The sequence below is a fragment of the Lissotriton helveticus genome, chromosome 5_1, assembly GCF_964261635.1.
Source record: "Lissotriton helveticus chromosome 5_1, aLisHel1.1, whole genome shotgun sequence".
NCBI classification, from domain to species: Eukaryota; Metazoa; Chordata; class Amphibia; order Caudata; family Salamandridae; genus Lissotriton; species Lissotriton helveticus.
In genome coordinates this window covers 304,376,350-304,401,089 of record NC_136065.1, presented here as the reverse complement: position 1 = coordinate 304,401,089, position 24,740 = coordinate 304,376,350, and the positions used below count along the sequence as shown (strand labels likewise).

Here is a 24,740-nt window from a genome sequence, read left to right as displayed (position 1 = left end):
TGCACAATGAGCTTGTCCCCGATATAGCCTTGCCCTTCTGGAGAGACATGCTAACGGCTCAGAGGAAGAAAGACCATAGAAGCCTGCATTGGAGAGAGGTTTTACCTCCCTCCTACAGGAACCCACACAGGTGTTGGCCAAAAAGGTGAGCTTCAAAGGAGAAACCTCCCTTGTAGGGTAAATGAGGAAAACTTAGGAGATGGGCTGCTCCATTGTGTAGGTAGACATGCTGGCACTAGGCCCAGGAAAGGGAAAACCAGATGCCGAACCGGTTTATCTGGGGCGTGTAGCTCCCTTGATAGCCACACCTCTGGGTTGGACCATATCAATCAATCAATCATGGTAATTTGTATAGCGCGCTACTCACCCGGTAGGGTCTCAAGGCGCTGGGGGGAGGGTTCCGCTACTGCTCGAAGAGCCAGGTCTTGAGGAGCTTCCTGAAGGAGAGGTGATCCTGGGTCAGTCGAAGGTGGATGGGGAGGGAGTTCCATGTCTTGGCTGCCATGTAGGAGAAGGATCTTCCCCCGGCGGTGGCCTTGCGGATGCGTGGTACGGCGACGAGGGCGTGGCTGGTCGATCGTAGCTGGTGGGTGGTGATGGAGCGAGATAGAAAACAAAATTTTGTTTAAACTCGCAAAGTCACATTTTTATAACATGAATAATAATATTAATGATTTGTGATATGTTGTGCTAATACAACTTAGATTAAACTTTACACGTGGGGGGACTAACATGTGTGCTCATAAACGTGCATATTTGTTGCATCTTTTGTTCGTGCAAAATAATAAAATAAAATATTGTTTTCGTTTTTGTCATTACTAACTGCTGCAAACTTAAAGGAAGCATGTGCTTGTTTTGCTTTTCCTTGTCTGTGTGATGTCATTTCTACTATTCTAGGTGCATATGGGTCTCATAGAAAAACGGAGACTGGTAAATATAAACGCTGCTTTATTTGTTTGCAATGGCTAGGTAACATTTTGATTAATCGGGTGGGTTAATTAATTAGTGAAACAAGGGGTGGATACAGAATCTACATTATTTCTTACATTAATACTTTTCTTGTGTTTGTTTTATACTAGAAAGCATAAGTTGCCTGCTTTTGGGCCTAGTCAATTGAGTCGCAGAGAAAAGAGCTGAATTGTAATTCTGCAGAAGTCACGAGACGCCCATTCTGAATTAAAGCGTTTATTGAAGCTGCATTCACAAAGCAAAAACTGATGAGCTAACATCATTCTGTCGGACATGGCCAAGGTCGCTTAACTTGGCATCCGCGGAAGTGTAATGAAAGTCTATGGAAGTTGCGAGGATGACTTAATACATTTGTTGCAATATGAGGAAGCTTCTGGCTTCACGTGGAAAAGACAATGGTCTCTAACAAATATGATTTAGTGGAACTTTTTGAGAAACGGGTGACATGTCACTTGTCACTCTCAGCCAATGGGACGTCGAGGATTTCTGAAAACTTTCCTTTGCTAGTTTAGTTAGCGTAGAAAGGTATAAAAAGTCATGCCCTTAGGGTTGGGCTGGCTGCTGCTTTCTGACTTTCTGATGAGGGTGAAGTGCTGCTGGACTTTGCGTGGAGCACGTAAGAATCCTCAAAGAACTTTACTTTAATTTCTATCTATTTAGCTTAGTTAGGGAATTAGGTTTTAGAAATGTTAAACTTTATATATTTTCTTTAAAATTGTTTCAATTGCTTAAATAGTAATTTTCTCATATTTCTTTATAATCATGCTTGCTTTATTGCAAATAAAATTCATTTATAAAACTATCAATTTACATACCATAATTTAGAAAATAAAATCTTACTTTTGACAAACAAGCTGGTCTTGGTTATTCAGAAGTGTAGGTTACTATTAGCTAGATCACGTCGCCTATGGTGGTCGTTTAAATGGTTGGGTTTTATTCTAATGACAATATTCTTTCTGCAAATGTATAAATTTGTATATAGTTTGTAGATAATGTGTATATAGATTTATTCTGACCACCTGATTCAGTAGGCCTAAAATATATCAGGTTTATAAATGGGTCCATATTTAGTATAGAATTTTGTTTATAGGTTATGAAATTGGGTAGCGTTGTTTATGATATATTTTCTATAGCCCGCTGGATCAATTCTCTGGTAGCAGAAATTGATGGTTGCTAAGAGGTAACCAAGGTAAAATGTTGGTTGCTAAGGGTTACGTCATGGTATGGAAATAGGATCGATGTTTTAACACATGTTAAGTTCGTTTTTCGTGCTATCTGTAAGCTATACCGGTATAGATTGTGTGGCGAGAAATTAGTCACGCAAGCCATCTGTTCTGTTTGTAGTGATATCGCCGAGTATCACAAGAGGTATCGCCGTGTACCATAGTGTTGTCGCCGAGCAGCACAGTTTTAGGGCTAGGTCTGAATCTTGTATAGTGAGGGTTTTCTAAGAAATTAAAGCAGCATGAGAATAGGGACAAAGCGCCTTCCATAAAACTCACTGTGATGAGAGTATTAGTTATATCCGAGCTTGAGTGAAGGGTAAAATTAACGTCGGTGCATGATTATCTATAAACAGGTTAGAGTCCTGTACGGGTACATGTTTCATATCTATAAACAGGTGAGAGCCCTGTACGGATAACGTCGTTATTTTGCTAACGGTGCATGATTTCTATAAACAGGTGAGAGTCCTGTACGGATTTCATGTGTGTTTGAAATTAGGGAATTTTCCGTGTAAAAGTGCGAGTTTGAATTGTATTTTATGTTCAAGTGGAACTCTTAGAACTTTCACTTCGCGGTGGGTTCAGAGCTAAGCGAGTTCATAATTATACGTGTTAGAAGGGTGGGGTAAGGTTACTCTACTGACAATTGAATATTATCCTTAGTGTGAATAGCGCCGTCTATTCCGAAGTGTGGATACTTGAATGAGTGTAAACTATCCTAATTAGTGAAACGAACAGATGTTGTCTTTATAGTCATTGTTAAGAATTAATTTACACTGAAAAGTGTTCTTAAAATGGCGCTGTGAAAAGATTTAGTGAAGGAGGGGTAAACGCCAGGAGTGAGAAGCGAGAAACCGCAGCTGCTGTGTACGTCACAGAGCCGCGCTGGGATTGGGTGACCTACGTCACAAGCTGTATTCTGATTGGCTCTTGAGTCTCTGACGACCTGTGAGCTGATTGGTCGTTCAGAAAAACTCCAAATTTATTGGTTGAGCAGAAAAGTGACGTAGCTCAACTGCCATTGGCTTGTTGGTGTGTTTCGCGCACGGATTGGTTGTTTTGCGGAACATCCCGGAAATATTTTACGAACGAATTTGTGAATTAAATTTAACTTTTAAAAATGAGTTATCATTTTAAACATGTTGAGAAAAAGACAACATTATTTCAGAAATTTAAGAATTTATTTTCACCTGACAAGAAAATCAAAACGCGAGGTGGTAAACTACTTCATAAGTATAAAACACCTGCAGCGTACATGGAAGGTGAATACGGATATCATACTGTCTTATGGTTCGACAGTTGGAAACGCTATACTAAAAACGACGGTGTTTTAGCTTGGCCTGATGATGGTTCATTTAATGTAAGAGTTTTAAGAAATTTACGAGAGAAAATGAATGCTCTTGTTCCAAAACCGAGACCAACTCAATTTGAAGCTTTAGTTGAGTGGGAAGACGAGATGTATCAGTTACAAAGAGAAGCTAGTGGAATTAAAAGACCTTCTAAAAATCCATCTTGGAAAAGAGAAACTCATGAAGATAGATTGAGAATGTGGAGACAGGGAAACATGAGTGAAGGATTATATTTAATTCATGAAATGGTAATGGGTTCTCCTACAGGGAAATCTATGGAAAGTGAATCTGAGGATGCAGTTATGGAAGAAATATATACAACTACTAGAAAGAATCAGCCTAATCAGCCTTTGAGACCTCCTAGGTCATGGTCTACTCCGATGGTTTCTACTGAAACTTCACCGATTGCACCTCCAATTAGCGAAGCTCCTAAACTTTATCCAAATAATTGTGAAATTATTGAAACCCCTAGAAGACCAGAATTTGAGAATGCTCGAAATGAAGGTAGACATTTTACAATGACTCCAAGAGCAAGGGAACCTCCAAAAGATTATGCAAGAGAGACAAGAAATGTTGAGGATGTTGATTATAATGAATATTTAAGGTCTAAAGAAGAATTAATTAAAAGAATGACAAAAGGCATGGAAGCTGTCACAGTTCCAGTAACAATAGGTCCTGTTCAGCCTGTATTTGACCAAAGAGATACAAACAAAAATGGATTAACTATTCCTTTAAATACAGAAACTCAAAAGGCTACTGAAAATTTTTATTCAGACTTAACTGAATTAAACACTTCTAGATCGAAAATGCCTGATTTAACCTTTAATGAGGATTTATCTCCGAAAACACCAATGGGTGCTATGTCAGATGTAGGGAGTCCTGAAGTCAGGGTAACCACACCAAAACTTGATGTGGCCAAATTAAAAGCGAATATCGAAGAATTAATAATTGGAACGATTGGTCCTGATAGTTTAAATTACTATCGAGATGATGAACTACTGTTCATCTGCAAAAGCATCCAGTGGAAAACGAAAAATAAATATGATCAACTAGAGGATCTAGCAGCAGAACTTGGAATCGATGTGAGTAAGCAAAGAAATTTTGCAAAACATTACAGATTAGACTTTTCAGAAAGTGACATTGAGAGTTTGAACTCAATGGGAAGAATAGTTCATATTAAAGATTTGATTGTCTATATCAAAAAGCTAGGAGAACTGAACAAATGGAGAGTGAAATGGACCAAAAAGAAGGAAGATGAAAGATTGGAAAAATTGTCAAAACAATTTCCAATGAGAGAAGTTGCAGGAGGAGGATATGTTCATGTCCCTTGGTCGAGACAGGACATTCTATTATTCACAAATGACTTTCCAAAATTGAGAGAAAAACCAGTTGAGTGGTACAGGCAAGTCGATAGATTTATCAAAGTGTCAAAAGTTCTGTGGATTGATTTGGATGGATTTTTTGACATTGTCGTTCCATCTGATCTTTGGACAGAATGCAAAATATCGATTAGTTGGCCAAAAACAGAACCTGAGCGAATTAAAGAAACAGGTGCCCCAAATCCACTTGTAATGGATTTTTATGAAAAAGTAATTGTCTGGATGAAAAACAAAATTCCACCTAAAGAAGTCGATTGGGTTAAAATAGAGAGAACAGAACAGGAAACAAAAGAATCAGTTCATTCTTTTTATGAAAGACTACTGTTAATTTTTAAACAATACAGTGGTTATGAAAAATTAGATGAAAAAGACATGAGTCATTTTATCTATAGATTTGTTTATGGACTAAAACCTGAAATTGGAGAAATGATCAGAACTAGTATTGTCGGATGGCAATCACTATCTGTAGATGATATTCTAAGAAAAGCAAAGTATTGCAGCGATGAAATAGAAGTAAAACAGAAGAAGCTGAAGGAGAAAGCCATGTGGGCTCAGGTAAAGGTGGCTGAGCAACAGATTGCCAGTATGGGAAATAAGAACACTAATTTTGTTCAAACTGGAAATACAAACCAGATACAAGGAAAGTTTAAAGGTAATAATTTCCCAAAGAAATTTAGCCCAAAGATTGAGGAGCTGAAGCAAAGATTACCTTGTTTTAATTGTGGCGAAATTGGACATTGGAGAGACGAGTGTCCTCATCCTCCTAAAAACTCAAAGAATCCCTTATTGAATCCACAGATGCAGAATGGTGTTGACCTGCAGCGACAGCTACAGATGCAACAGGGGTTAAACGAATTTAATATTCAACGACAGTTACAGCAACAGCAACAACAACAGGTGAATAATCGTCAAGACCAATTGCCACAACCACCTTTTCCGAATTGTGGGGGAGTTCAAAAATATAATCCAAACGTGGGATTTCAGGGAAGTGAACAGGTAATAAAGCAACATAAACAGCACAAACAGCAAAGAGTTCAAATGCAAAATGCTTCACAACAATTTTTATTAGCAGAAAGTCAAGACAGCGATTCTGATGATTATTGCTGACGGTGCCCGAGAGAGGAGGAAGAGTGTGTTGTTGGAGCCACTCTTGAGGTTGACCAGTCTGGTCCTTATGTAAACGGGAAAGTTAATGATGTAGACATCACTTTTCTAGTGGACACTGGTGCTACCCGTTCTTCTGTTAGATCAGTGGAAATTGAAAACCTACCTCTCTCTGGGGATACCATCCAAGTTGTTGGAGTAAGTAATCAGCAAATTAAAACAGACTTAACTGATCCAGTACCAGTTGAAATTGGAAACTACAGAGATAAACACAGATTTGTGGTTTGTAATAGTAGTCCAGTAAATCTATTAGGTAGAGATATCCTATGTAAAATGAATTGTAGAATATACTGTTCTCCTGATGGAGTTGAGTTACAAACAATGGAGGAAGATGGTTTGTACAGAATGACAATGATGATGATGGAAGCAGAAGAAACAAAATTGTTTCCTGCTTTTGAAGAAAAGGATTTACCTGAAGAGTTAAAAGAAACAGTGAAATCTGAAATATGGGATTTTACTGGGAATGAGATGGGTCTGATGAAAAACGTAGATCCAGTAAAAATTACAATGAAACAGGGAATAGAATTTCCAAACACTCCACAGTATAAAATGAAAACAGAGACAATTGAAGGTATTACACCTATAATTGAAAAATTAATCAAGCAAGGTGTATTAAAGGAAATGAAGAGTAGCTCTTGTAATTCACCAATTATGGGAGTTAAAAAGTCTAATGGGACATTTAGGATCGTACAAGATTTGAGAAAGGTTAATCAAATTGTCGTTCCATGTTGTCCTGTGGTTCCAAATCCAGCAGTAATTCTATTTCAGATTCCACATGATGCTGAATGGTATACAGTCATTGACCTTTGCAATGCATTCTTTACTGTTCCCTTACACCCAGACAGTTATGAAATATTTGCTTTCAGATTCCAAGGTAAGACCCTTGGATGGACAAGAATCCCTCAAGGCTATACAGAAAGTCCTTCAATCTTTAATGAGCTGTTAAAAAGATCAATAGAAGACTTAGACTTACCAGGTAAGTCTACGCTAGTACAGTATATTGATGATTTGCTAATAGCTGCAAAGACAAGAGAAAATTGTGTAACAGACACAATAATTCTGTTAAATCGCCTTGCTGAAGAAGGACATAAAGTGTCCCCAGCAAAACTACAGTTTTGCAAACAAGAAGTAAAATATCTTGGTCACAGAATTGCAAAAGGAAAAAGACAAGTAACAATAGAGAGAATAAAAATGATTCAAGCAATGTTACCACCGAGAACACAAAGACAGGTCAGAATGTTCTTGGGAATGGTAGGTTACTGTCGACAATGGATAAGTGGATTTTCAGTAATTGCAAAACCACTACAAAGACTGACCAAATCAGATGTAAAAGATCCAATTATTCTCAATGATGCTGAGATGGAATCTTTTGAAAACCTGAAAAAGAGCTTATGCCAAGCTCCTGCTTTAGGTATGCCAAATTATGAGAAAGATTTTGAACTGTATTGCAGTGAGAGAGAAGGATGTGCATTATCTGTGTTAATTCAGAGACATGGAAATCTAAAGAAACCTATTGCATACTTCTCTGCAGTTCTTGATCCAATTGCAAAAGCATTACCAGGTTGTTTAAAAGCAGTTGCAGCTACAAGTATCAGCCTTGAACAAAGTGAAGGGATTATAATGGGATTTCCAGTGAAAGTTTTTGTGCCTCATTCAGTTGAAATATTACTGACAAGAGGTAAGACTCAACATTTAACAAGTAGCAGATTGACAAAGTATGAGAAAATCATACTGGGAGCAGATAATGTTTCGATTTCAAGATGTTTGAATCTGAATCCTTCGACATTACTGCCTGATTCTGAAATTGTTGATGACATTGAAACAGAACATGAATGTTTAGATGTCATGGAATTCTGCACAAAACCAAGAAAAGACATCAAAGACAGACCTTTGTCTGAATCGGATTTTGTCTACTTTGTAGATGGGTCATGCTTAAGATCCGAAGGAGGTGTCTTAAAATCTGCATATTCAGTTTGTACAGTGGTAGATGTTGAAGAAGCATCATGTCTTGAAGGAGTTCGTTCAGCACAAGTGGCTGAATTGATTGCTTTAATTCGTGCATGTGAAATATCAAAGGATATAAGAGTTACCATCATTACTGATAGTCAGTATGGGTACGGAGTTGTACATGATTATGGACAACTCTGGTCACAGAGAGGATACATGACATCAGCAGGATCACCAATTAAAAATGCAGTTTTCATTAGAAGATTAATTGAAGCAATACAATTGCCAAAAGAAATCGCCATAGTCAAATGTGCAGCACACACTAGAGGAACTGATTATATTTCCAAAGGAAATGCCTTCGCAGACGAAACAGCAAAGTACTGCGCAAGGAAAAATTATTCATACAATCGGGAGAGGAGTAAAGAAACTGATTCAAATTCATTAATGCTAACAACTGTTGTAGAAACATGGCATGAGATTAGAGATTTACAAAACGAAGCAGATGATGAAGAAAAAGACCTATGGTTAAGATCAGATTGTAGACCACGTGAAGAAGATGGAGTGTGGGTTTACAAAGATGGCAGAGTAGTCTTACCAAATTGCTTGATTGCTGACATGGCCAGATTATATCATGGTCCTGCACATCTAGGAAGAGATTCTATGGTCAGACTTTTTAGAGAAACATGGTTCAATACCAAATTCAGAACCATTGCTGAATCTTTTTGTCAAAGGTGTTTGTCATGCCAACAAATGAATCCAAACAGAAAATCAGTGGTGGGGACAGGAATAATTGGTCGAGAGGGTGGTCCCTTTACCAGGTTACAAATGGATTTCATTGAAATGCCCTTACACAACTGTTTGAAATATGTACTTGTAATTGTATGCTTGTTCTCAAGATGGGTAGAAGCTTTCCCTACACGACATTGTGATTCAATTACTGTGGCAAAACTAATGCTCAGAGAAATCATCCCAAGGTACGGTTTTCCAGTCACTATTGAGAGTGATGGAGGAAGCCATTTTGATAACAAACTGATGAAATTAATTTGTGAAGCTTTGAGCATTGAGCAGAAAATACACTGTGCATACAGACCAGAGGCATCAGGTGTAGTTGAACAAATAAATGGGACAATCAAAAACAGAATTGGAAAAATGTGTCTTGAAACAGGTATTAAGTGGACTGATGCTCTTCCACTTGTTTTGATGTCAATAAGAAGTACACCAGATAAAAAGACAGGTTTGAGTCCTCATGAAATTTTAATGGGAAGAGTTATGAGGCAAGCTTTTGTACCTGTAGGTAAACTGTTGAGCATAAATGACAGTGCAACTTTGGATTACTGTAAAAGGTTATCTGATATGGTAACTTCTGTGTCTAATCAGGTGGGAACTGAAGCTCAATCAAATGAAAAAGTTTTAACACATGATCTGAGACCAGGCGATTGGGTCAGAACAAAGGTACATCGGAGGAGGAATTGTCTAGCTCCTAGATGGCAGAAACCTAGGCAGATAATCCTGATCACTACTAATGCTGTAAAGTGCAGAGGATTGAAACGTTGGATTCATCCTAGTCATACTATTCCAGTACCAACTCCTGAAAGTTCTGATGTTGAAAGTGATACCACAGATGATTCTGATTCTGAAGCAGAAGACAGAACAGAAGGTGAAGTAATTCCAGATTCTGAAGATCGACAAGAAAGTCGACATCTGGAAACTGTGCCTGTGAATGGAAATCTGACAAGAAAAGACTTAGAAATAATTGAAATAGATTCTGAAGGTGAAGAGAATCTGTTAAAAGGAAAGATAACTGAGGATTCGGTTGTCTCTATTGAAGACAAAGAAGCTGAACCAAAAGAAGTTTCAGACCAGGAGAGTATCGAAAGGCAGAGAACAAGCTCTGAAGTAAGGAACAGAAATCCGAAATCTGGGAAGTTAGAGGTAATTGAGGAAGAAGAGGAAAACGAATTACCGAGTACCAGTGATGGAAGACTAAGTGAAGTTCCTGAAGGAGTGAAATTGCCGAATAGAGAAGTTCCTGAGTCAATTGAAATTTCAGACTACGAAACTGAAGAAAGTGACGTGGAAGGTGGAAGTGAAAACGGAAAAAAAAAGGACTTGGAAGTCAGAATCAAATAATTCTGAACCAAAGAAGAAGTACGTGAGAAAAGCAGACTACTGGCCAGGTGGAAGATTGAGAGTCAGATTGATCAAAAAGCCAAAAGAACAAGTTGAAGAAATTAGTAGTCAAAAGAGTCCTGGAAAAGAAGTTGGAGTTGGAAGAAAAATAGAAGTGATATCGAGAAAAGGAAAGAGAATAATAAGACCAAATCAAAAATACAAGTCTCCTGAGTGGACTTACTTAGTAATTCCACCTGTTATTGACATATATGATAGTAGTGAAGAAGAAAACGAAATCCAAGAAATTAGTGACAATGATTGAAGTACAAAATTATTAAATTGGCATAAGGCAGAAGAAATCTTGTTAGTTGACACAAGGTCGAAGAAAAACTGTTTAGTTGAAGAAAACTTATGTATGACATAAGGTCGAAGAAATCTTGTTTAGGGTTTTAAAATAAAAATATTTTAAAAGGGGGGTGTAAATAAATTTAGAATTTTAAAATTTATTTTTATTTTTGAGGCTAAAACTAACCAAAAATGCCATATGTTAAGGAGAACACTTCAAAATGTTCTGTTTTTAAAAGATGCTGTAAGATGACTCTGGTATGTCTGCTCATTTTAGTTCTGCTCTGGTTGGTACTAGCTGTGATTATACCTTTAGAAATGAATAGAGAATTACACAAAGTTAACTTAACAAGCAAAGCTCTGGTTAGCCAAACTAAACATAGTGCATCTGCAAAAGTTATTGATCATCAGCCTAACATTCATCAAGATAAATCAATAGGTGATTTTTCAAGCAATACATTTACAAAGCTTTTGAGTGAATATGTTAAGGTAATGGATGCAAAAGACTGCTATGTCTGTGTTAAGTTACCTGCTTCTGTTTCTGAGGGAGTAACATATAATATGCTTCCTCTCACTTATGCTGTAACATGTAGTGTATTAACTAGTTTATTTGATCAAACTGGACGTTTGGAATATTACTATTCAAATTATGATGAGATTTTTGCTAATGTTAAGATTGATAATGCTTTAAATAAGCATAAGAAAGCAAAACAAATGAGAGAATATTTCCTTGTTACTAATGAACTCACATATGAGTATGCTTATAAGAATAATCTAACATGTAAATTAAGTGCTGAAGGAAAGAAATTCTTGAACATGGTTGAAGAGAGAAGAGCAATTTATAAGAGGAATGAATTAGTCAAACAGACTAAGTCAGCCTTCTGGCAGAAAGAGGACGAGAAATTAAATGGCAAAATGCTTGAAAATATTGCAATTCACATAGACAAACCAGTTAGTGGAAAACTTTGCATTAGAAGAGATAATACACTTTTTGATAATTATTTTGTAGGTGCAAGTAACTGTGAAGATACTTATCAGATTATGGGAGGTTGGGGATTTAAAGGTGGAAAAGATCCTATCTTTCCTGGGATTTATTTTGTTTGTGGTAACAAAGCCTACCACAACCTTCCAGACCATTGGTATGGAACTTGTTATGTGGGAATTGTTTTTCCTAAAGTGTTTCATGTTGACAGAGATTCAGAAGGATTGTTTAAAATTCATAATTATGTAAATAGAGCTAAAAGAGAAACTTTTACTGAAGTTCTGGGAGATATTTTTCAAGCTGTAATACCTTTTGTTGGTATAACCCTAAATGCAGGGAGAATCAGAAAATTGTCCACTATAGTTGATAGATTATCAACTGACACTGCTGATGGATTTCAATTAGTGAATGTTGAAGTTATTGCAATTAGATCTATGGTAATACAAGACCGTCTTGCTTTAGACATACTCCTAGCAAAAGAGGGAGGAGTCTGTGGCATCTTACATGTTCAACATTGCTGTACATATATACCTGATGAAAGTAAGAATATTGAAATGTATATTAAGAATATTACACAAATGCATTCAGAGATAATTCCTTTAGAAGAAGAAGATTTTACAGGGAAACTTTCAAAAAGGTTTCAAGCAATTAAAAACTGGTTTCATAATATCGGAAGTTCAATTCTTGGCAAGATTCTGGCACCTTTGATTATAATAGTATTCATTTTTATTTTGACTAAAGTAGGTTGTTTGTTACATAAGAGAAAGAAACAGTTGAGAGAAAAGAAGAGAATCTATAAACTCAGAAAAGAAGAAGAAAGGGAGATCGAGTTACAAGAGTTACATAGAGAGCGTCATGTTAATTGCAAAGATTATGCAGAAACAGACTTTTAGGTTTACTAACACAAATGAATTTGAATCGATTTCTTAAAAATTTAATTTACCAAAATTTTGAGTGCTGGTGTGGTGATTTGTTAATCACCAGATGAGGGAGTTGATGGAGCGAGATAGAAAACAAAATTTTGTTTAAACTCGCAAAGTCACATTTTTATAACATGAATAATAATATTAATGATTTGTGATATGTTGTGCTAATACAACTTAGATTAAACTTTACACGTGGGGGGACTAACACGTGTGCTCATAAACGTGCATATTTGTTGCATCTTTTGTTCGTGCAAAATAATAAAATAAAATATTGTTTTCGTCCTTGTCTGTATGATGTCATTTCTACTATTCTAGGTGCATATGGGTCTCATAGAAAAACGGAGACTGGTAAATATAAACGCTGCTTTATTTGTTTGCAATGGCTAGGTAACATTTTGATTAATCGGGTGGGTTAATTAATTAGTGAAACAAGGGGTGGATACAGAATCTACATTATTTCTTACATTAATACTTTTCTTGTGTTTGTTTTATACTAGAAAGCATAAGTTGCCTGCTTTTGGGCCTAGTCAATTGAGTCGCAGAGAAAAGAGCTGAATTGTAATTCTGCAGAAGTCACGAGACGCCCATTCTGAATTAAAGCGTTTATTGAAGCTGCATTCACAAAGCAAAAACTGATGAGCTAACATCATTCTGTCGGACATGGCCAAGGTCGCTTAACTTGGCATCCGCGGAAGTGTAATGAAAGTCTATGGAAGTTGCGAGGATGACTTAATACATTTGTTGCAATATGAGGAAGCTTCTGGCTTCACGTGGAAAAGACAATGGTCTCTAACAAATATGATTTAGTGGAACTTTTTGAGAAACGGGTGACATGTCACTTGTCACTCTCAGCCAATGGGACGTCGAGGATTTCTGAAAACTTTCCTTTGCTAGTTTAGTTAGCGTAGAAAGGTATAAAAAGTCATGCCCTTAGGGTTGGGCTGGCTGCTGCTTTCTGACTTTCTGATGAGGGTGAAGTGCTGCTGGACTTTGCGTGGAGCACGTAAGAATCCTCAAAGAACTTTACTTTAATTTCTATCTATTTAGCTTAGTTAGGGAATTAGGTTTTAGAAATGTTAAACTTTATATATTTTCTTTAAAATTGTTTCAATTGCTTAAATAGTAATTTTCTCATATTTCTTTATAATCATGCTTGCTTTATTGCAAATAAAATTCATTTATAAAACTATCAATTTACATACCATAATTTAGAAAATAAAATCTTACTTTTGACAAACAAGCTGGTCTTGGTTATTCAGAAGTGTAGGTTACTATTAGCTAGATCACGTCGCCTATGGTGGTCGTTTAAATGGTTGGGTTTTATTCTAATGACAATATTCTTTCTGCAAATGTATAAATTTGTATATAGTTTGTAGATAATGTGTATATAGATTTATTCTGACCACCTGATTCAGTAGGCCTAAAATATATCAGGTTTATAAATGGGTCCATATTTAGTATAGAATTTTGTTTATAGGTTATGAAATTGGGTAGCGTTGTTTATGATATATTTTCTATAGCCCGCTGGATCAGTGGGCGCGTAGAAGGTGTAGCGGTGTTGAGGTACTTGGGGCCCAGGTCGTGGAGGGCCTTGTGTGCATGGGTGAGGAGCCTGAATGTGATCCTCTTGCTAACGGGGAGCCAGTGCAGGTCTCTTAGGTGGCCGGAGATGTGGCTGTGTCGGGGGATGTCCAGGACGAGTCGTGCAGAGGTATTCTGGATGCGCTGGAGTCTTTTCTGAAGTTTGGCTGTGGTTCCGGCGTAGAGGGTGTTTCCGTAGTCCAGCCGGCTGGTGACGAGTGCCTGTGTGACCGTCTTCCTGGTTTCAGTGGGGATCCATCAGAAGATCTTGCGGAGCATGCGCAGGGTGTTGAAGCATGATGATGAGACGGCGTTGACTTGTCTGGTCATCGAGAGGGAGGAGTCCAGGATGAAGCCCAGGTTGCGTGCGTGGTCCGTTGGTTTGGGAGTGGTGCCCAGGGCAGGGGGCCACCAGGAGTCGTACCAGGTGGAGGGCGATGATCCCAGGATGAGGACTTCCGTCTTGTCTGAGTTCAGTTTCAGGCGGCTGTTCTTCATCCACTCTGCGACGTCTTTCATCCCTTCGTGCAGGCTGGTTCTGGCGGTGGCGGGGTCGTTGGTGAGGGAGAGGATCAGCTGGGTGTCGTCGGTGTAGGAGATGATGTTGAGGTTGTGTTTGCGTGCGATGGCTGCGAGAGGGCTCATGTAGACGTTGAAGAGGGTTGGGCTGAGTGATGATCCTTGTGGTACGTCGCAGATTACTTCGATGGCCTCGGATCTGAACGGGGGGAGGCGGACTCTCTGGGTTCTACCGGCGAGGAACGAGATGATCCACTCCAGTGCCTTCTCCTGGACTCCGATGCTGTTGAGGCGCTGCACTAGGGTGCGGTGGCAGACGGTGTTGAACGCTGCAGAGAGGTCCAGGAGGATGAGGGCCGCTGTTTCCCCGTTGTCGAGCAGGGATCTGATGTTGTCAGTGGCTGCGATGAGGGCGGTCTCGGTGCTGTGGTTGGCTCGCAAACCTGACTGCGAGGGGTAGAGGGCTCCGTTCATCTCGAGGAAGGCGGCGAGCTGTCTGTTGACGGTCTTCTCGATGACTTTGGCATGAAAAGGGAGGAGCGAGGTCAGTGGGGTCTGCAGTTGGTTTCTTCAGGAGGGCGCTGAGCTCGGCGTGCTTCCAGGTCTCCGGAAAGGTGGCGGTGTAGAAGGAGGTGTTGATGACTTCCCGGAGTTGGGGTGCGATGATGGAGTCGGCCTTGTTGAAGACGTGGTGGGGGCAGGGGTCGGTTGGTGATCCGGAGTGGATGGTGTTCATTGTGCGTGATGTCTTCGGTGCGGACCGGGGTCCAGGCGCAGAGGGTGTTGGTGGGGGGCGTTGGTTCGGTGTTGGGTGCGTGGTAGGTGCGCCAAAGCTGTTGTGTATATCGGCGATCTTGCGGTGGAAGAACGAGGCGAGTGAGTCGCAGAGGTCTTGCGATGAGGTGATGTCGTTGTTTCCGGCGCTGGGGTTGGAGAACTCTTAGACGATGCTGAACAGTTCCTTGCTGTTGTGGGCGTTGTTTTCCAGTCGTTCTGTGAATGCTGTCTTCTTGGTGGTGCGGATCAGCTGCTGGTGTTTGCGGGTGGCGTGCTTGAGGGCAGTCATGTTGTCTGTGGTCTGGTTGTGGCGCCAGGCTTTCTCGAGGGTGCGGCAGTTCTTCTTGGAGTTCTTGAGTTTGTCGGTGAACCAGGAGGCTTTCCTGCTGCCGAGTCTGCTGGGAGGGTTCTTCAGTGGTGCGAGGTCATTTGCGCAGTTGGTGAGCCACTGTGTGAGGTTGCTGGCTGCTTCGTTGGGGTCCGTTGTGCTGGCGGGAGGGTTCTGGCGCAGGGAGGTGGTGAGCTGCTCGGTGGTGATCTTACTCCAGCTTCTGCGAGGAATCTGTTGCGGGTGGTGGTGGGTCGTTGTTCTTCTGAAGCTGAAGTGGATGCAGCTGTGGTCAGTCCAGTGGAGTCCGGTGGAGTGGCTGAAGGAGATGTGCTCGCTGGAGGAGAAGATGGGGTCAAGCGTGTGGCTGGCGTAGTGGGTGAGGGTGTTCACCAGTTGCTTGAGTCCGAGGTTGGCGAGGTTGTCCAGTAGGGTGGTGGTGTTGCTGTCCTTGTTGTTCTCCAGGTGGAAGTTGAGGTCCCCTAGGAGGATGTAGTTAGCGGAGGGGAGTGCGTACGGGCTGATGAAGTCTGCGATGTCTTCGCTGAATTGTGTGCGTGGTCCCAGGGGTCTGTAGATGAGGGTTCCTCTAAGGGTGGTCTTGGGATCGGTGTGTATCTCGAAGTGGAGGTGTTCGGCGGTGGTGAAGGTGTCGTCGGGGTTGGTCGTGATGTGGATGGTGTTCTTGTGTACGCTGGCGATGCCTCCTCCAGTCTGGTTGACGCGGTCCTTCCGGGTGATCTTGTATCCGTCCGGGATGGCTATGGCGATGTCAATGGAGCCCTGGATGCCGAGAGAGGGGGTCTGCCATGTTGGAAGTGGGCAGAATGGTGCATCGTGGGATAGCCAGATGCCATACTTCACAGGAAGTGGTCATCCGGAGGGTGGGAACCTGGTAGCCCACTGGCAACCAACCGCAACCCACCCTGAGGTCATTCTCTGAGCATAAAATGGCACCCTGGCACCCAGAACTCATATTTCGCCTGGACTGGAGGAAGGACTTCCCTGCTGGACCAAGGAACCGGCAAAGAGAGGCTGCACTGATTTGGACTGCAGCTGCTGGACCTGGTGGCAAAGAAAGAAGAAGGGTCTGCTGTGTTCTGTTCATGTAGAAGTCGTGTCCAGAGCTCCAAGGGGCAGTTGGCTGATCTGTTCGCACGCACCACAGGCCCACAGCAGCTAAGAAGCCTTCTAGAGCCAATTGGTAGCCTAGATTCTTCACATTGCCACCAACAGCTGTTGTGCAGCACTAGAGACCAGCTCCAACACTCAAAGTTGCACACAAGTTTGCTGAGCCTGGGAGTCTCGTTGGAGTGTACCTTGGTCACCCAGAAGGAGAGTTATTGCCCAAGGAAGGATTTGGCTGTGACTGTGATACTGGTGACTGGTAGCCCAGTGGAGACAGGACTTCTACCAGGACCAGGAGGACTTTGAGAGAGGTCAACCCTGTGACCAGGAGCACCTCACCACCTTTGTGGACTGAGGAATAGCCACCGGAGGACCCCCCTTGACTACATCGCTTCCGCATCTTCAGCATCCTGTATCCCTTGCATCAGCACCATTTCCAAAGGGAACCACAGCAAAGGAAAAAAGTGCCTGGAACTAACTGATGACTGCTTCGCCTGGTAAGGTATTTGTTTCTGAGGCCGTTGCTGGTCTCCGTGACTGGCTTCCTGTTGGAGTTGATTGCCCAAAATCATTCTAACTGACCACAATACAGCTATCCAAAAGTTTCTGCTCCAAAAATTCAGTGTCAAATTCATTGAATTTGCTATTGCTTTTTCGCCGTTAAGTAAAAAGTGCATAATTACTGTACCTTGTGAAATCTATATCCCCCGAACCCTCCGGTGGATCTTTTTCATTGTGGTGTCTAAAAATACAGCCTATTTTATTGGTGTTTGATTTCTTGAGTGTCTTGTGCAGTTGCGGCCGACACATTGAAGAGGTTTTAGGGCAGGTGGAGGGGGTTCAGGGACCGTGGGAGAGGAAGCACGGGAGAGAGGGAGCGCATGGGGGGGTTTAATAGTTAAAAACAAAAAACATTTACCTGAAACTGCCGGCCTCATCCCTCCTCGCTCCTTGTGTTCTACAGCTTCCTGGTTCAAGCAGACACTGGGACATTAGAAGAGACTCCCTGTGCAATCCCCACGCTGCTCTCATTCTATGAGCGCAGCTCAGGGATTGGCCTGAGGAGGCTGGTTTGACGCTCTGCTCAGGACAGGGAGTCTGTGCAGTTTCTTCAAACTGGCTGTACAATACAGCCCGGTTGGAGAAACCTAAGTGGGCATGTGTGTTTGACCAGCCTGAGACGGCCAACCAAACACACATGTGCACTTATAAGTGCACAAACCAGTCCTCCCCCTCCCGTGGCCCGACCCCGCCCTTCCCTGCACACGATGGATCCGAGCCGGCAAATGAAAAAAAAACAATGATAGTATATCGTTTTATTTTTCACCTGCTGGCTCTTTGCCAATGGAGCTACGCTCCTCCGCCATTGCAGAGGAGCCGCCCCGGTCATGGGTATTTTTTCAATTGTTTTGCTGCTGGTTGAATGTTTAACCTTGTTACATTGTATAAGCTGTGCTGCTCAGAGCCACAGCTACCCAAGGTTGAGCTAGTGGGTTTAACAAAGGAAACCTACTGGTCCTAAAGGAGGAGGATGTAAGTGTACCACACAGTGAGGTCCTACAACCTCAACATATAATACACCCCATTTCCTCACATGCACCCTCAGGGCAACAGTGTACTCAAAATAGTTTGAGACTTATTTATTCTTTTAACTCCAGTCCTGGGAATATTTAGCAAACGTAACAAATCCTCCAAATATTCTTGAAAAATAAAACAAAAGAGTTGGAGAACTGTAATTTTGCATGGTGGGTAAGGACTTCCCTGAGGGTGCTTCTCAAAGCAAAACATGAGAATTCCTGCATTCAGTGTGAATGGAATCAAAATGTGTATGACACTGGAACAAACCAATGGATGAAGAAGGCTCACTGAAAGTCCCTCTTTGTATGTATTTAAAACAATTTCATTAAGAATTGATTTTGGTAAACAGGAGACCAAAGTGATAGCTAAAGCTGTCTCGAGCAAACACAATAAGATGGACAGAGTGCTGAAACGTTTCCAACACTCCCCACCAGTCACTGTTAGATCTGGGTTAACTCCATCATCGTTCTGCTCACTTCGCCACCCCAGTTCAAACCCAGCCATATGCAAATGGGTCTTGACCCTGCTACTCATGGTAACAGTGCAACCCGAACTGCCAGGCCAGGTCCTCCCTGGACCGGAAACCAGCATCCTAGGACCGGTTTCGTGGTTACACCCCTCCTCAGCCAGGCTAGCTTGAATCCAGTGGCAAAGTGAGCCAGGCACCCACGTCTGGGCATACCCTGCCAACTTAAGGTAAATAAAGAAAACAAATTAAGATGATGGCAAGAGTGCTGAAACTTTTCAGACAGTCACCCCCAGTCACTATTAGATCTGGGTTACATCCATCATCGTTCTTCTGCTCACTTTGTCACCCCAGTTCAGAACCAGCCATATGCAAATCAGTTTTGACCTTACTCCTAATGGGAACAGTCCTGTCAAAACTGCCAGGCCAGATCCTCCATGGTCCGGAAATAAGCATCCTAGGACCGGTTTTGGGTAACACCCCTCAGCCAGGCTTGCTTGAATCTAGTGGCAAAGTGAGCAAGTGCCCAGACGTGGGTCTCTTGCTCCCTTTGCCACTGGATTCAACCCAGATCTAATAGTGGCTGGGGGTGGGTATCTGAAAAGTTTCAGTGGTCCATCCCTTATCTAATTGTGTTTGCTTTGTTTGCCCTAAGTTGGCAGGGTATGCCCAGTGGTTCCCTTGCTTACTTTTCCACTGGATTCAAACGAGCCTGGCTGATGACAGTGTGTTAGCCCAAAAACGATCCCAGGATGCTTGTTTCCAGTCCAGGGAGGACCTGACTTGGCAGTTAGGGCTGGACTGTTCCCATGAGGAGCAGGGTCAATACTGATTTGTATATAGCTAGGTCTGAACTAGGGTGGCAAAGTGAGCTAAATAACGATGATGGATTTAACCTAAATCTAATAGTGACTGGGGGTGAGTGTCTGAAACGTTTCAGCGCTCCGTCCATTATCTTATTGTGTTTGCTTTGTTTGCCCTAAGTTGACAGGGTATGTCCAGACATGGGTCCCTTGCTCAGTTTGCCACTGGATTCAAGCTTGCCTGGCTGATAAGGGGTGTTACCCCAAAACTGATCCCAGGATGCTTGTTTCTGGTGCAGGGCGTACCTGGCATGGCAGTTCGGACTGGACTGTTCCCATGTGGATCAGCATAAAGATTGATTTGCATATGGCTGGGACCAAACTGGGGTGGTGAAGTGAGCTAAATAACGATCATGAATTTAACCCAGATCTAATAGTGACTGGGGGTTAGGGTCTGAAAAGTTTCAGCGGTCCGTCCATTATTTTATTGTATTTTCCTAATAAAGCCTAGTAAAATATTCGTTTGACACACTATCGGGTCAGTTTTTGTCTCCTGTTACAACTTTTTTTGTTTTACTTTTGCATTTATTATGGCAAACAATGATTGAAAATGATCTTGGAGATAATATCTGCCCAGAGTTTTACACCTACCACGTGTGGTTTCCCATGGGAAGTACTTGGAGAAAGTAGTATGTGCAAACTCAGAATTTAGCATTATTTTGGTATGATGTATTGTGTGCAAGTGGGCCGATAAACCTGTTTGCACTTGCTTGTTCACTTGGTGTGCCACTCGTAATGACACCTAGAGTAATTAATACCTCTCTACTTACGCAACCTGTAAAAAGTCCCTGCGTTGCTCATGTAGAACAAGCACATCTTGGCAAGAGCTACAGAGCAGTTCCTGCTTTATTCAAAGGGCTGCCAAAATATATCACTGGGTCTGCAGCACAGTCTAATTTCGTTATAACTTAGGCTTTCAGTTTCCCCTTTATTTTACAGATAAATAGAGACAGAACCACGTGTTTGCCTGCCTGTATTTATGTTTCAGTCTTGATAAAAGCAAAAAACAGGACTGAGTTATTTTCGGGACTTTCTGTTATGACTGCCAGGCTGAAAGTTGTACAGTTTGAGGTTGTTACTAAAGGGTTCTTAATGAAGCTCAAACTGCTGCATATGTGTGCATGTTTGCATTACAATGCTTATGTTTAATTATCAGTGCCCTGCTGTAGCATATGGGCATTTACGGCATTAAAATCTACCAGGCGTTCAAACATTCATATGTTGTTTAAATGCAGAAATATGCTAGCAGCAGGTGTATTGTTTTTGTAAAAACAATCCAAAACAAATGTGGGATAACGCAGGAAAAAATTACCAGAGAATAAACATGGATAAATACAGACAGAAATGTAAAATAGAAATCCAGTAAAGCCAGGAACTCTATTTATAACTTGAGTGTTTTTTATAACGATTTTCATCTAACCTCAAAATGCACGATAGTCCATTCAAAAGTCGTCACATGCTTACTGAATGGTGCATTAGATATTTGCCTCTTATCATGTCTCCAAATTTCCTACTCGTGTAAGTTCGTCTTCCTTTTTTGGAGTTAAAACTTTGATGTGCCCCGTTCCGCTCAGTGAAACGTGGCTTTTGGACATTGTGTACAGAAGTTGCTGGACAGTTTCACTGGCTCAGCCTTCTGTCGTCAGTGGTCTGTACACTGAGTGCTATTACTCGCTGAATGATGCACGTTTTGCCGAACATATGAATATTTGCAAAGGGAGCTGCACTTCTGACGCTTATCTCGTGTACAAGGGAAGCTTGCGTCCAAGATGGCCGCGTGGAATGGTGTGGGGGAGGGAGTAAAGGGTTTTATGTTATGTTAGGTTAGTTTGTATAGCGCATGGCTACCCCAGCAATGGGGCGTCCCAGCGCTGCGGACGAACATAACAAATCAATTGTATGAAAAGAGAGAGTGTGATGGTGGTTGCCACTGCCCTACCACTGCCACACAGATTAGATGGTAGAAAAGAACCAAGTTTTAATTAGTTTGCGGAAGTGCTGATGGTTCGTGGTAGCACGTACTTGTAATGGAAGAGCATTCCATAGAAGTGGGGCCCTGTGTTTAAATGAGCGTCCACCCGCTCTGCTCCTGCGAACCCTCGTGGTGCAGGCGAGATGGAGATCTGAAGAGCGGAGATCGCGAGTCGGGGTGTGAGGGGTGCAGAGTCCCTGCAGAATTTGAGGGCCGCGTCCGTGGAGGACTTTGTGGGCTACACATAGGGTTTTAAATTGGACTCGCTGTTTAACAGGTAGCCAATGCAGCCGGGCGAGAGCCTGTGAGGCAGAGCAATGTTTTGGCAAGGCAAGCAAAGTACGAGCTGCCGCATTCTGAGCCCTTTGAAGTCTCTTAATGACCGTCAGATTAGAGCCCAGAAACAGGACATTGCAATAGTCCAGATGTGAAAGGACCATAGCTTGGACAAGGGTGCAGATTGCACTGCAGTTGCTAGTCTGCCATACGAGTTCTCTGCGTGTGGAAGAATGCTCACTCTGCTGTATGTGTTCTGTATGTGCAGGGAAAACCTCCCTCCCTGTTGCTTCCTTCTCTCCTCCCCACCTTGGATGCTTGTTTCCAGTCCAGATTGGACTTGGCTTGGCAGGTAGGGCTGGACTGTTCCCATTGGGCGCAGGGTCAAGACTGATTTGCATATGGCTGGGCCTGAACTGGGGTGGCGAAGTGAGCTAAAGAACGATGATGGATTTAGTCCATATCTAATAGTGACTGGGGGTGAGTGTCTGAAAAGGTTCAGCAATCTGTTAATTATCTTATTGAGTTGCCCTTGCCCTTGTTGGTGCCAAACATGCACACTGGGCTCTCTTGTTCTTCACAGTCCTACCCTGTACGGTCCCATCCCTTTGACCTGGCCCTCGTTTTTAGGTCGAGGACTCGTCGCACTGCTGTAAGCAGTGTGGGCGGAGCTCCGAAGATTTAATCTTTTTTAGTAAGGGGGCTTGAACCCGCCCCTCTTCTCCATTGGCTGGCTTCCTAAACGGAGGCCAGCCATTGGAGGAGAGGGGCATCACTCAGTTCAAGCCCCGTCTTTTTCGGATTCGGGGGCGTTTTTTTAAGCTTCTTCCTATTTACTTTCTCTCCTCTTCCCATTGGCTGGCATTTTACCTTCCAGCCAATGGGAAGAGGAGAGAAAGTAAACCACGCCCCCGAATCTGAAAAAGACTATGCTTTCTCCGAGGCATTTCTGCCTCGCCTCGGAGAAACGTGGACGTGGGGAGGCACCTCTCCTGAGTGGCAGTCGCATTTCCTCTCTACTTCAGTCTGTCTTGAGAGCGTGTGGGCCTAAGCGAGTGCGTTAGGTAAGGGGGAGCTACCGTCTTTTTGGTAATGTTTTGGCGCTGCTATGAAAGAGGAAGAAGCTGTACTTTAAATTATTTTACTCCGAATGCTTTAGAGTTTGGCAAGACCATGAAGGCTTTTTTTTTTCATTGCTGGTGTTTGAGTGAGCCGTAGTCGGCGTGTATGCTGGTGGACGATACGGTGTTATTAGTACATTTCAGGTTTATAAAGGATTCGGCTCCGCATTTGTTCTGTTTGATGGCTATTGCTTCGCTGGTATACAGCGGGTGTATATAATGCTTTTAACGTATTACTATTTTTTGTTCTCAAGACGTGGGTGAGCGTAGGGAAGTACACTATTCGACAATTCTAGCTTCCCTGGTAGTGTATTTTTTGTTGTCTCTGCGCACGGTTCGAGGCCTGTGTTGCCGGGCACATCGCGTGAGGCACTGGTGCAGTGCGTGTAACGCAAGATGGCGTCGGAGGCCATGTTACTTTAGTGTGTAAACTGCAACACGGTAATGGCGGCCCTCAGCCGTTACTAACCTTGCCTTGAGACCACCCATGTAATTCATCGGACCTCACTACTGGTGTTAATGAAGATATCCGTACTGGATACAGCAAATACTACGGGTTGTAGCACTTCGCACGCGGCACTCATTGTAGCGTACTGTCGCGGTTACTGAAGCCGCTATTATTGCCGTCTGCACGAAGACAAAATGGCACCATGTAATGGCGTACGACATTGTATGAAGAGGGCTGTCTGATGGGTGCATTGTATGTCTGCTTGGGTGTTCCGATGTGGTGCTTTAAAAGTGCCTTTCTACATGTGGAGGTGCAGTACTTCGCTTGTAGAGCATGCACGATTCCTTTAGGCTGTTTTTTAATCTCTAAACCGGACGTTTTGCTACAACAGGCTAAGTTTACATCCAGAAGGTGTTCAAGAAAATGGAGACTGAACAAGAAGTTGAATTCTCCAAAACAGAAACCAACGGTAATGTGATTTATGCTACAGTGTAATAAAAGGGTTGCATGTGTAGTGACTGTTCTTACCCGGAAGGTTTAGAAGCCGTCAAAGAATAGTAGCAGACATTAACAAGAAAATTCATTATTATATAGGAAAGCGCCCAGCAGAGGACATGGAGGAAGAACAGGCATTCAAAAGATCCAGAAATACAGACGAGATGGTAGAATTGCGCATTCTGCTCCAAAGCAAGGTATATTAACGATAGAAATGGCCGCTGATCGTACTTTTATTGAACCTATTCTGCTAGTTATGTTTTACTCCAGAACTGTTTATTTAAATTTAGAATGCCGGGGCAGTAATTGGGAAAGGTGGCAAAAACATCAAAGCATTGAGGACAGACGTGAGTATTTACTAATTATGTTGTTTAGGGCTTATCAACTACTGGAAACGTTGCAGGCTAGCATAGCATCAAGTTGCATGAATCTAGTTTCTCAAGCATAGTAGATATCCTTGAACACGAGTCCGATAGAATATCTTTTATTAATACCGCTCATAGAAAGATCCGTTATCGTTAAAGTTACTCGGAACGCACGTGAACACACTTTTAGAACGTAAAACACTATTTTAGGGTGATAGTTGTCGTAAGATTACTGAAAACTACCAACATTACAACTAGCCCTAGCCCTTTCTGTTGCCGACAGTCGTGCGCTGCACTCCCATAAATAAGCCTGTGTACTCGACTGTACCTCACATTGTCATTACCCTCAGCGACTTAACCTGTAACCAATCTTAAATGGGCGTGATCTAATGCGTGCTGATCCCGTTGGAGCGTGAGCAATGCGCAG

At 42.1% G+C, this 24,740-nt stretch overlaps 1 long non-coding RNA gene across 1 annotated transcript; it reads left to right on the top strand.

Moving 5' to 3' along the window:
• Positions 1 to 23,884: 23,884 nt before the first annotated feature.
• LOC144753126 (uncharacterized) lies at positions 23,885 to 24,295 on the top strand. The gene is made up of 3 exons (XR_013594211.1): positions 23,885 to 23,922; positions 24,048 to 24,145; positions 24,239 to 24,295. It is a non-coding gene; the product is annotated as an uncharacterized LOC144753126 (long non-coding RNA).
• Positions 24,296 to 24,740: the final 445 nt, after the last annotated feature.